Genomic DNA, 13,291 nt, shown 5'->3' on the forward strand with positions numbered 1-13,291 from the left:
CCAAATTGGAGTCCTTTAAGTAAGGTCTCAGCACTGGTGAAAGGAACCCTGGTATATTAAACTAGAATAATCTCAAGAGCCAATTAGTAAATTGTATACTCCAGGGTCCACGAAAAACAGCAATAAGCCTTTACTGTAACCTAGCAGTGGACTTTAACCACAACCAATAGCAAAATTAACTGCAATATTCATTTGTAAATTTAGCTCAATTTGAATGGCCAAGGCATTTGCAACCTGCCCTGAGAGGGTATCCATTGTGCAAGCAGAAGCAACTGACTGACTAATGGAAAATCCAGCAGCTCTAGCTGCTCTGGCAGCCACAGCAATGGCTGCATTATCACGGGATGGGTAGATAGGTCCTTAGCACTCGGACCACCACAGCTAGCTCCTCAGTATCCCAGCAACTCTTTAGTTGACAAGCCGGTATCTACTTGATCTCTTGGCTCTGTCCTGTCTTCAGGCTTCTGGACGGGAAAATCCACAGCACGCACCAGACGCTCAGGTACCCATATTGGATTGTCAGCATCCTGTGGGAAAACACAAACAGCCCCTCTTCCCCACACCAGTACAGGATCTGGACCATACCAGGTGCCATCTGCTAGATTCTTCCATTTAACATGAGGCATCCCGGAAGAATCTGGCCGCCAGTGCCGGTCAGCAGCGGTATGACATTGAGCATCAACAGTCAAAAATTTTAAAATGTATAAAATAAAAGACAAATGCTCTGGGGGTGAAACCATATTCCCCCTTTTTTGTTTTATGCAGATAGGCTTTGAGTGTACGATGTGCTCGTTCCACTATAGCTTGTCCTTGAGGATTATATTCCCGTTTTATGGGAAATGAAAAAGTCAGAACAAAATTTAGTAAAGCCAGAGCTGGTGTAGGCTGGCCCATTATCAGTTTTTACAGTTTTTGGAACTCCCATGTAGGCAAAGGCCTGGAGACAGTGACTTTTAACATCACGTAATTTTTCTCCTGTATGAGCTGAGGCAAAAATAAGATGAGAATATGTATCCACGGTTACGTGAACATATTGCAAACGCCCCAAAGAAGGAACATGGGTAATATCCATTTGCCATAAATGATTAGGAGCAAGCCCACGAGGATTAACTCCCAAATGGGGAACAGTTAAAAGTTCTGAACACAGAGAACATCTTTTAACAATGTCAGTGGCTTGCTCTCGAGATATCTTAAAATGAAATCTTAACGACCCAGCATTGAGATGAAAACGATTATGAGCTTTTTCTGCGGCTTCATAAGATTCTAGACTAACCGCACAAATTTGGCGGGTAAGCTGATCAGCCAATGCATTCCCCTCGCTCAAGGGACCAGGGAGGTCAGTATGAGCCCGTAAATGCCCTACATAAATGGGAACAGACCGGGCCCAAAGCAAAGTTTGAATAACCAATAACTGCGTCTGGACTGGAGATACAGAGGCAATATAAGCTGCAGTTTCCAAAGGTGCAAGAATTTTGCTTATATACTGACTATCAGTAAAAAGGTTAAATGGAATATCAGCATATTTCTCTAATGCCATTTGTACAGCGATCAATTCAGCCACCTGAGCAGATTTAGTATCAACAGGCTGAATATCAAAATCAGGAGGGGAGGCTACCACAGCTCTCCCTGTGGAAGATCCATCAGTAAACACATTCCGAGCCCCTGCCAGAGGCTGCAAAGAAATAACTTTAGGGAAACATACCGGATGATTTTTGAAAAAGGTGACCAACTTATCAGAAGGATAATGATTATCAAACTTGCAGGGATTAGTGCATAAAAACAAGGTCCAATCTTCAGCAAAATTTTGTAATCAAGTTATTTCTGTCTGGGTATAAGGCGTAATAACCTTATCAGGCAACATTCCAAAGGTTTGCAAACTAAGTTTATACCCTTTCTGAATAACACGTAGCACAGCTGATGGGTACGAGATAACAATTTTTACAGGTGACACGCGTTCATGTACCCATAGGATGGGTCCTCGCTGCCAAAAAACTCCAGTAGGACTATGCTGAGAGGGAAAAATTATCAATAGCAACGGCTGACTATAGTCAATATAATGAGTATGAGCAGAGGCAAGCTTTTTCTCAATTAAAGTAATACATATCCTTGCCTGAGGTGTCAATTCACGAAAGGAGGTTGGGTCTGGATTTCCCTGTAGAATGTCCATAATTATTTACTGCTCTAAGATCTTACAACAACCTCCATTTACTAGACTTTTTCTTAATAACAAAGATAAGAGTATTCCAAGGAGAAGTGGATGTCACTATGCATCCTGCCTCTAGCTGTTCTAGGAACTCACTCTAGGACAGGCTGGTCTTAAACAGTCTCTGTCTCTAGTAGCTGGGTCTAGTTGCTGGGATTAAAGGCACGTGCCACTACACCTGGCTTTTTTCCTGGGCTGATTAACCATCCCTTTACCTGCAGGGCAGTTCCTTTTGTTGTGTCCTGACCTTCCATATTGAAAACAATTCCTTAACCTGGCTTCACCTTGACCTTCCTTAAGGGCAGAAACAATTACCCTACCCATCACGTGAGTGCCATCAATGTCCCAGCCTAACCGGATAAAGTCATTTAAATCTCCATCTCTATGGGGGCGTAAAACCTCTTGACAAAAATCATAAGACAAGGACCATATGCAATCTGTGCTGCTAAACCAGCATACTGTCCTTCACCAGTTAACTTGTCAAGGTTATGCTGGGGGAAACCCGCCTCGGCATTTTTCCATGCTGTCTTTTTGCAATTTTCCTGCATTTCACCTCTCCATAACAAATAATCTCCCCCTGAAAGACAAGCCCTGCAAAGCTGCATCCAGTCATTGGGCACAAGGTTGAGTTCTGCAAAGGATTCCAAAAAAGCTATAGTGAAAGGAGCATGAGGTCTATAATCCATAACTGCTTCTTTTAACTGCTTAATATCCTTAAAGGCCAGGGGGTTATGCTGCCTGACCTTCTGTCCTTGCGGATCAATAGTTTCCACAACAGGATAAATCTGCCTCTCTCTACTTAGATTATTTAATCTGTTTTGGATCTCTCGAATTTCTGCCTCTAAGTCTATAGGGGCGGAAGCACTGGTATAAGGATTTGAAGTGTCAAGAAATGTATTTTGCGGCGGAGGTCTCATGGAGACATCTCTGTTTGCTTCCTTCCTTTCCTCTTTTTCTAACTTCCTTTTTATCAGTGCGATCTCCTTTTCTAAAATTTCTTCTTCCTGTTCTATATCCCTTCTAATACTCTTAACTTCCTGTTCCTCAAAACTCTTAATAGAACTCACAGATTCTACCTCCTGAATCTCCTGAAGGGTTTTGTTCAAATTCTCTAATTGCTCTTTTACTTTAACATCATCACTGAGAAGAGCATCTCTGACTAAGCGCCATAGCGAAAATATTGCTATGGGGAATTCTTCTGGCCCTCGATCTTTTAGAGCATTTTGAAGGTCAGCCTTTACCTGCTCCCAATCAGTAATATTAAAACCCCCTGCATGTAGAAACCAGGGACTAAACTCTAAAACCGTCTTAACGATCTCTTGTGCTGTCTCAACTTTAATACCGGTGCCTTGTTTCTCCAAAAGACTTAACAACTGGCCTGTTAACCGGCCCCTTAACACTGGAACAGAATTACTTGCACCCATAACCAATACACCCTCACCACTCAATTTCTTACCTGCTGGCCAGACTTCCGAGGGCGACCTCTCAGGAATCCCTACTTCCCGATCTCGCAGATGGGTCTCCGACTGTAGTTGATGATCCCAGCGGTGCCTCCAATTGTAACACCCGATTCTGTGTTACCCCCTCGGTACAGTTCGCGCGCCACTGTACCTTATGCGAGTCGGACAAGGGCCTGGAGATTGAAAGAACACACAAAGAGACCTGGGTCATTCGAAAGGAGATCAGCCGAATGCCGTTTATTTAGCCTTGGGGAAAATCTTATATACCCCACTCCTGCCCAAGGAATTCCACCCAGGCAAGTGGGAAATTACCATATCTAACTGCTGCACAAGGACTCCCACCTAGGCAGGTGGGAAATTACCATACCAACAATAGAGTTAACAATGCCCTACAACAAATCACCAGGCGGGGCAGAGGGAGCATAGGAACAAACAGGATGCTTAGTCATCTGACCAGAAACCGTCCTCAAGGTGAGCCCCAGGAACAAGGGCAGACCCGGGCCCTACAACACTGCTAAGAGGTTAGCCAAGGACTTACATACTACAGATTTGTGGACTGTAGGCAGAGGGTGTCTGTTTGTTTCTCAGCCACCCAGACCCAAAATAATCACACAAACTATATTAATTAAAATATTGCTTGGCCTGTTTTCTTAGGCTTCTTATTAACTATTACATCTTGAATTAACCCATTCTATTATTTGGCTCATGGTTTACTGGCATGGTTTTGGGATGTCATCTCCTTGGTACCTACATGACGTCTCACTCCATTTTCTTTCCTCCTCTATCTCTGCTTGGAATTCCCACCTAACTCTATTCTGCCCTGCTATAGGCCCAAAGCAGCTTCTTTATTAACCAATGGTATACAGAGAGGAATCCCTCATCACCTTCCCTTTTCTGTCTAAATAAAACAGGTTTTAACTTTAACATAATAAAATTACGTATAAGAAAACAGTTATCAATCAAGAATTATAGTTACAATATATCTACTTTATCTTTTATCATAACTAAGGAAAACTATATCTATTCTACAATTCCATCAAAGACCCCAGAAGGACATGTTACCTAAGTTATCAGAAAGTGCATTGTAAGCAACTTCCAAAACTCTAGAATTGATAGAGATAACTGTACTTGGACAGTCCCCCAAAGTTCTGTAATGTTTTGGCATCCATCTTAGCCTACAGGCCTGTAGTATCCAGCAGACTTTTCCATGAAGCAGGAAATTTGAAAGGTTGTTCTACCTATATTGGTGGTTTGTCAGTCACTTTCTTCTTTGTCTTTCAGAATGTCTGGCAGACTTTCATGAAAAATGAATCATGAAGGACTGTCTCGCCTTTAGGCAAATTCAGCAGTCATTTTTCTGCGGGTCCTGCATGTCCAGTTCATACAGCATAACATCAAGCAGTCCAGGCAAGAGCAGTTTCTTGCTCAAATAGCTAAGAAACTCCACAAGGAGCCTCTTCGTTGCACATCATCCTCTTAAAGTAGATTGGTACTGCCAGGAGCAGATGAGTCTCACTGTCCTGAAAAGTTCTAAGTTCTTAAAAGTCTTTGAAGGATTTGAAGACTAACCATACTGAAATACATCTCTGTACATTTAGAAAACCTAACTAAACGGACTACAAGCTTGACTATTATAGATGAGTATCTATATTTCTTAATTATACATTACATTTTTAAATGAGCTGCACAAAACTACCTTAATCAAGAGCAGAGATATACCAAAATTGACCTTAAATTTGTATCACTAAGCCAAGATCCATAGTAATGCAAAGTATTCATCTCTATAGCATATTTCCCTTTAAATGTAAACAAACATAAAGAATCGTTTTGGGAATTTGGGTGTAGTTCTCTCCAAACTCTTTCCTGGTTTTTGTTGGGTGAAGTAATTTTAGGGGTTTACAGATTCCTTTCAGAGGTTCTTGTTCTATTGAACTACATTAGTCTGGAAGGAATCCACAGGTTTTCATCCTCTGTGAAAACAAAAGCAGAACCTCTTTTCCAAAGCAATATATCTTTTGACTCAAATTTGGAAGTCCAGATACCTTTAAAATATATATGTTGGTTTATCAGCACATAAAATGAATTATCTCTGCACTTAGCTCATTCACAGTCAAAAAAAAATCAAAGAAAATGTAATGATGTACATAATCCAGGCTCTCTGTATATTCCATCTTTACGTGGCTTATTTTTCTTATTCTACTGCTTTTTCTACAAGTTTGATATTTTATTATCTTTACTCCGTTAACCTATAACTATGCTCTTTTATATTATATTATGGTCTATGCTCTTTTTCCTCTTTCTCAAGCCTAAGGACATTTATCCAACACTGTGACCCATTTAAAGGTCTTTTCCATCTAAATCTGCCTTTGTTGCATATCTGTCATCCTTTTCTGACCAGGACTGCTTCTTAAAATGCTAAGAGGCGTGGCTAGTACTAAGGCGGCTTTGCCTTTTAAAAGCTCCACCCAATCCAAAATGGCAGAGGTCTGTTCCGTGTTAGCTCTGCGATCCATGCTCAAGCACCATTTCCAAGCACACAGCAGGTTTTTAAGCAACTTGTAGCACTCTGCTCACAAAACCCATTTAAATAGTCTATAGCCAAACCTTCCGAAAGAGTCAGAATTATTCATGCTGGTGAACCAGGAAGCCGCTGTTTTTTTTTTTTTCTTTCTTTTTTTTTTTTTTTTTAAAGTCACATAGTTTTTACTGCACTTCTCTTAAAGGAGTCACAGTGCCCCTGCTCACCATGAGCCCATCTGGAAAAGAAAAAAATGAAGCTACCAAGAAGCCATGCTTAACTCTTCTCTTTTGTCTAGATTTACTTCCCAAGCTCCCTCCTGTTTTATGTGGATGAAGTCAGCCCACATTGGTGCCAATCTGTTGATGGAGACTGCTTGTTCATTTCCCAGCCACCCAGACCTGAAATAATTACACAGAAACTATATTAATTAAAATATGGCTTGGTGTATTAATTTAGACTTCTTATTAACTATTACATCTTGAATTAACTCTATTATTTGCAAAGTTCTGGCGCATCTGTCTCTTTCAGCAGCTACATGGCATCTTACTGACTTAACTTCATTTCTCCTCTATCTCTGCTTGGAATTCCCGCCTTTGTTCTGCCCTGCTAGAGGCCCAAAGCAGCATTTTTATTAACCAGTGGTATACAAAGGGGAATTCCACATTAGTGGACCTCTTTGTGACTCCCTCTTCTAGATCCCATCTATTTAAAGTTATTTTGCCAACTTTAAATTCTATTATTCCCTCACAGCATAAATCCATCATTTCAGCTTTCTGATTTTTAGGTACTCTTGGGAAATGATATATAAATGTGGCTCTACCCAGTGAGATCTTTTTATATGACTCATTGAATCTGACAATTTCATACATATGTAAAGTGCATTTTGATTTCTGTAATTCCCATCCTACCTCTGTTACCCCCACAAGCCCTTTCCCATATTCACATCTCTTTTGGGACCCATTGAGTTTAATCAAGATGATCTGTGTGGTCATGGATGAATTTGGAGCTGACAGAGTCTGGTAGTATGACTAGTGGGTACATAGCTGAAGACAAGAACAGTCCTTCCAATTGCTGTGGCCAGTGGAACCATGAATACCCAGGGACCCAGAAAGGAAGGTAATGGTAGACAGAGAGGTCTTGGTTCATTGTGGGGATGAACAGTTTATCCCCCTAAAGTTATTTATATAGCGTTTAGCTACTAAAGAGCACCAAAAGCAAGTCTGAGCAGTCATTGTAATGCATTTGTCCTATTCTCTGAGTTCCTTTTACTGAATCTCCTGTATTTGTTACTTTATTTAATTTATTTATCTAGTGCTAGAGAACATTGCACTGTACAAGTTATCTCATACCTACAGCTTTCTACAATCAGTTAACCACATCTGTGTCAGGGTTTGTGCCTGAGAAAGGAACTGCAGACAATCTGGACCCTGACATCCCCTAGGATCCATTAGTAGTACAGAAGGGAGAGGTAGGGCACTATGAACCCTTCCTTCAAACTATGATTGAGTATGATAGGCCCATAGCAGCAACCCCAACTGATATGAGGTCATGATTATATTCCAGAAGACAGCACTTCAATGTCCTCCCTGTCTCTTGGCTCTTATAATCTGTCTTCTCTCCTGTGATAATCCACGGGCCTTAGAGATCGCTGTATAAATGCCATGCTTGAGGCTGAGCACTTGACTTACTTTACTTACCCAATAGCCATGTATGTTTGCATTCACCATCTATTGCAAGTCTAAGCTTCTCTGATTAAGGCTGGGAGTAACACAGTTACAAACAAATACTTAGGTAGCTTAGTGCAAAGATAATTTAGCCAAACAACAGTAGTTGCCTTCAGGCCCTAAAGCTTCTTCAGCCATAGATTTAAAAACAAAACAAAACAAAACAAAACAAAAAAAGCTTACAGCACCAAACATGAATTCCTTACAGATTAGATCTCAGATATAAACTAAACAGAGCTCCTTACCCTCTTAACAATTCTGCCACTCCACTATTGGAGCAGTGGGTACAGCTTACCTGGATGGTTGGTACTGTAGTTCATACTTCACAGGGTGTGACTACGGATGCCTTCTCTTCCCCAGCAGCACATTTTAGCGCCATGAAAGCCAATAAGGAGGAAGCATCCATCTCTGTTCCAGCTTGATTTCTTTATTTCTTGGCAAACAAGTGTGGTGTCTTAATCAATAGGGTTTTATCAATTGGTTCTGGTGAGTGAGTAAGGAAAGTAGCAAAAGTGTATTCTTTTGAGGAATCTAAGGTGTTGCCTGAACGTTTTGTCTAACAATCCTTGGCTTTCAGAAGCAGCATTTTCCAGACATGCAGGCTATCTCTCTTCCAAATTTATGTTTTTAGCTTATATTTCTAATTGGTTTACAAAATAGTAACTTTCCATGACTTTTCATACATTCTTAGTTTGGATTAAACCTCCCCCTCTCCGCCCTCATCTTTTCCATGCCTCTGCCCCATGCTTGTTTAATCTTTCTAACCTCAGAGTTCACCCTTCCAGTTCTCATATCATTATATTGTGTTTTCCTCACCCCTTTAAGTCATGCTTCACCCCAATGACCCTCTTCTGGTTTTTGTACTTCTCCAGGCAAATAGAAGAGCCTAATGATTTTTTTTAAAAGCTTTTCTCTCTCTTTTTAAAATTTTTTTAAAGAACAGTATTTTTCTCATTTTACGTACCAATCCCAGTTCACATTCCCTCCCCTCCTCTCGCTCCTTCATCTTCCCCTCCCCCATTCCACCCTCTATCCACCCCTCAGAGAGGGTAGAGCTTCTCATGGGGAGTCAACAATGTCTAGCACATTGCTTTGAGGCAGGACCAAGGCCCTCCCCACTATGGATCCACATATGAGAGGGTATGTGGTGCTGGTCTTTCTGAGTCTGGGCTACCTTGCTCAGTGTAATTTTTCTGACATATCTGTTTACTTATAAATTTCATAATTTTATTTTTCTTTCCAGCTGACAAAATTCCATTATGTATATGTTTTACATTTTTATTCACTCATCAGTTGATGGACAGCTAGACTGACCCCATTTCCCAGCTATTGTAAACATAACAGCAATGAACATGGCTGACCACAATAGAATGCTTTCAGAGTATGCTCAGCAGGTGAAGCCGGGATAAATGGTTGTTCTATTTCTAGTGTTTTGAGGAACATCTACACTTGTATCAGTAGTGGCTGCACCAGTATAAACTTCCATTAGCAGTCAATAAGTGGTTCCTCTTTCTGCACATCCTTGCCAGCATTTGCTGTTATCTCTTTTATTGATGATAGTCATTGTGACAGGAGAGAGATGGAATCTCAAAGAAGTTTAAATTTCCATTTTCCTGGTGGCTAATAATACTGATAGCTTTCTAGTCTTCAGTTGCCATTTATACTACTTTTGTGAATTCTCTGTTCAATTGGTCACCCATATGTGGGATAATGCTCTTGTCCCCTGTAAAGATTTGTCACTCATATTAGTTTAATAAAATACTGATTGGCCAGTAGCTGGTAGGAAGTATAGGCAGGGTGACCAGACTAGGGGACTACTGAGAAGAGGAAAGGCAGAGTCAGTCACCAGCCAGATGTAGAGGAAGCAAGATGAGAATGCATTACTGAGAAAGGGTACCAAGCCACGTGGCTAAACATAGACGAGAATTATTGGTTCATTTAAGTTGTAAGAGTGAGTTAATAATAATCCTGAGTGAATAGGCCAAACAGTTTATAATTAATGTAAGGTTCTGTGTGTTTCTTTGGAATTGAATGGCTGTGGGACCAGTCGGGACAGAAACTTCTGTCTATGCCTGTATTTGATGGTTTTTTTTTTTTTTTGTGGAATAGTTTGCTCAAAACTGGTGTTACTTATTCTTTTTTTTTTTTCGAGACAGGGTTTCCCTGTAGTTTCTAGAGCCTGTCCTGGAACTAGCTCTTGTAGACCAGGCTGGCCTCGAACTCAGAGATCCGCCTGCCTCTGCCTCCCGAGTGCTGGGATTAAAGGCGTGCGCCACCACCGCCCGGCTTGTTACTTATTCTTTAAAGGTCTGCTAGAATTCTGCAGTGAATCTCTATTATCTTAAATGTTTTTAGTTGGGAGAGTTTTTATTATTCCTTCAATCTCACTGCATATAAGTCTCAATATTTATTCATCTTGTTTAATTTTGGTCATTTATTTAGAAATTTATTCATTTTCTTTAGTTTTTCTTACTTAGTGGAATATAGGTTTTTATAGCATATCCTCATGATTTTCTGTATTCTGTTGATATCTATTGTAATGTCTCTCTTTTCACTATGATTTTAATTTGGGACTTTGCCCCACTTCTTTTGGTTACTTTGACTAAAGGTTTATCAATCTTGTTCATGTTTGCAAAAAACTATCTTCATTTTATTGACTTTTGTGTGTATTTTTATTTTTATCTTATTAATCTCAGATCTGATCTTTATTATTCAATACCCCTTTTTTTCTGTTCAGTACACTTAGTGTTTTCATTATTACATGACATGGAAGGTTTGTTTTATGCATCTGTCTACTGTGTTTTGTATACTTTAAACTTGAATGGGCATTTGTTTCCTAAGATTTAGGAAATTTTCTTCTATGATTTCATTGAAAGTATTTTATTTGCCTTTGGATTGTATTTCTTCTTCTATGCCCATAATTCATAGTTTTAGACTTTTCATAGTGCCCCAAATGTCTTGTATGTTCCATTAATGAGTTTTAACATCTTATTTTCTTTGACTAAGTGATATAATTCCTTTATTTTGTCTTCAAGTTCTGACACTATATATCTACTTGATTCATTCTATTTGTGAGACTTTGGTCTTTTTATTAGTATTACTGAATATTTCATTTCAATTTTTATTGCAGTTTGAGTCATCTTCAGTATTTTTCTTTGTCAAGGCAGAAACTATTAGTGTGGTCTTAATTTTTGAAGAGTTACACTGTCTTAGTTTTTCATGTTGTTTATGTTTTTATGGTGGCGCCTGGTGTCTCTAGTTAAATTGTTGGTGTGTCTTTTGTATTGATGTCTATCTCTGCATTGATTATATGTTTCCATCTCTACTTCCTGTTACTCTGACTTTGCTGGGTGGTGCTTGAAGCTCATTCTCGGGCCTAGTCAATACTGATTCATGCCTGTCTTGGTTTGGGAAAAATCGCTGCTTCTGGTCTTATTGTCCTCACCAGAATATGTCGGTTCTCTCTATAGTCCCTCAGAAGTAAGGTTAGATTGCCAGGTAAATGGAGGTGAGAGCAGCCAGTGAGGTGAGTAGGTGCTGAATACGGGCTCTAGGGTCACCAGTGAACATGCACCTGACACTGCATGCCCACACAAATGCAAAAGTGTATCTGCAAACGGAAAGTGTTGCAATGTTAGAAGCACTATTAAGAAAAGAAGAAATAAAGAATGAAAACTACGGACAGACAGAGACAGCCAAAGAGCAGCCTGGAAAGGCAACGTAGTTTGCCTACAGTGAGGACTCTGAGAACACCCCTTTGCATGATGGTATCTCACGAGGGAGGCACTTTGGAAGAAGGTAAGTCCTCTGTATTGTAGAAAGAGGCTGCAATATGGCTGACAGACTACGTTTTCTCTGCTTCTACTCCTTGTAGGTAAAAACTTCTTGTTTTAAAAATCAGTAAAAATCACAATGACTGGAAATTTGATTTCCAAGGTGCGTTATTTTACATTTCCCTCCAGGTGGCAGTCTTGGACATCTTTTCTAGTTGTCAGTCTGATAGACATTTTAAATCATTCTGTTAACCTTTCTATTGTCATGTTATGTTAATGTTTTTTTCAGTACAAGTTGAACCAGATAATCATAGTTACTTTTTATTTGCCATAATTAAGAATATATTGAATCACTTATAATTCCTGGGGTTTTTATGTAGTTCTATCATAGAATTCTGATTATTGTTATTATTAACAATTATTTGCCTCATTGATTGAAAAAAAATCAAACACACTTAGACATTGGTTGTAGACAGCATTCTAGAACATTGAACGATGGGGTTCCAATCCTCAAGTATAAGAGAATTACAGCCTCAGCCTTTAGCGTTGACCTTTGCTTTAGAAGGGTAGATTTCAGCTGTTACCAGAATCCAGCATTTTCACTTGGGGCATTTTAAGTGCTTCACACACTGACTTTCTTAGCAAATGGTTTGTGTGTGTGGTTGTCTATAATATGTTATATATTTACATGTAGTCCCAAAGTACCAGGAAGTTGTTAGACATTTAAAATTCTGCCTTTAATCTTCTAATAATAATCTTTGTGCTTAAGTTGGGGCTGTTTCTCTGCTGTTCCAAACTAGCAGCCTTTTCTGGGAACATGGGACTAAGTTGTACTCTTGTGGTAAGTAGTACCCTCTAAGTCTACTATTGAAATGATAAATTTATTGAAATGATAAACATGTCTTTTGGGGTCTCCTTACAAATTATTTCAAAATTCTAAAGTCAGACATGGGGTGACAAATAAAAGCCATTTGTTTCTCCTAGAGATATGTCCTCCCCCTTTCTTCTCCTGTGGTTCCTTCCTTCCTACTTCATTTTCTTTAGTCTATCCAATGCCACCATTCTTTCTTCTCCAGGGTCAGAGGATCGATGGACAAAGGCCTGGGAGGAATAAGCCAGTGCTGCACTGAAGCCCAGGAAGCTGGAAGCTGTGGGTGAGCACACAGTCTGCTTCAGCTAGTTGCTTCCCTGTTTCAGGGAAGATCTAGTGGTTGTAAATAATGGAAAAATAACTTCAACTTAAACACAAACAAAACAAGGAAGATATTAGAATATCAGTAACACAATTTTAATAACTTAGCACCTTGCTGGCATCGCATGTCTAGACCCGGCTCTCAGCATGGTTTCCCTACCTTAGTCTTTGTTTCTCTTTGCCAGGTTGAGCCTCTTGCTGTAGCAGTTGTGGCCAGCAGGGGACCTGTAACCATATTATATCTATAGCTATCATTGAAGATAGAAAGTTAAGGATGGAGGTTTATGTATCCTCTGCCTTTGATTATGCTGAATCCAGAGCACATGACATTGTAGATGGAAGTTTTTCCATCCTGACTGTTCCAGTACCTGCTTCGAAATCACCACACAGAGACTTACGTTAATTATAAATGCTTGGC

This window comes from Arvicola amphibius, chromosome 9 (genome assembly GCF_903992535.2).
Source record: "Arvicola amphibius chromosome 9, mArvAmp1.2, whole genome shotgun sequence".
Lineage (NCBI taxonomy): Eukaryota > Metazoa > Chordata > Mammalia > Rodentia > Cricetidae > Arvicola > Arvicola amphibius.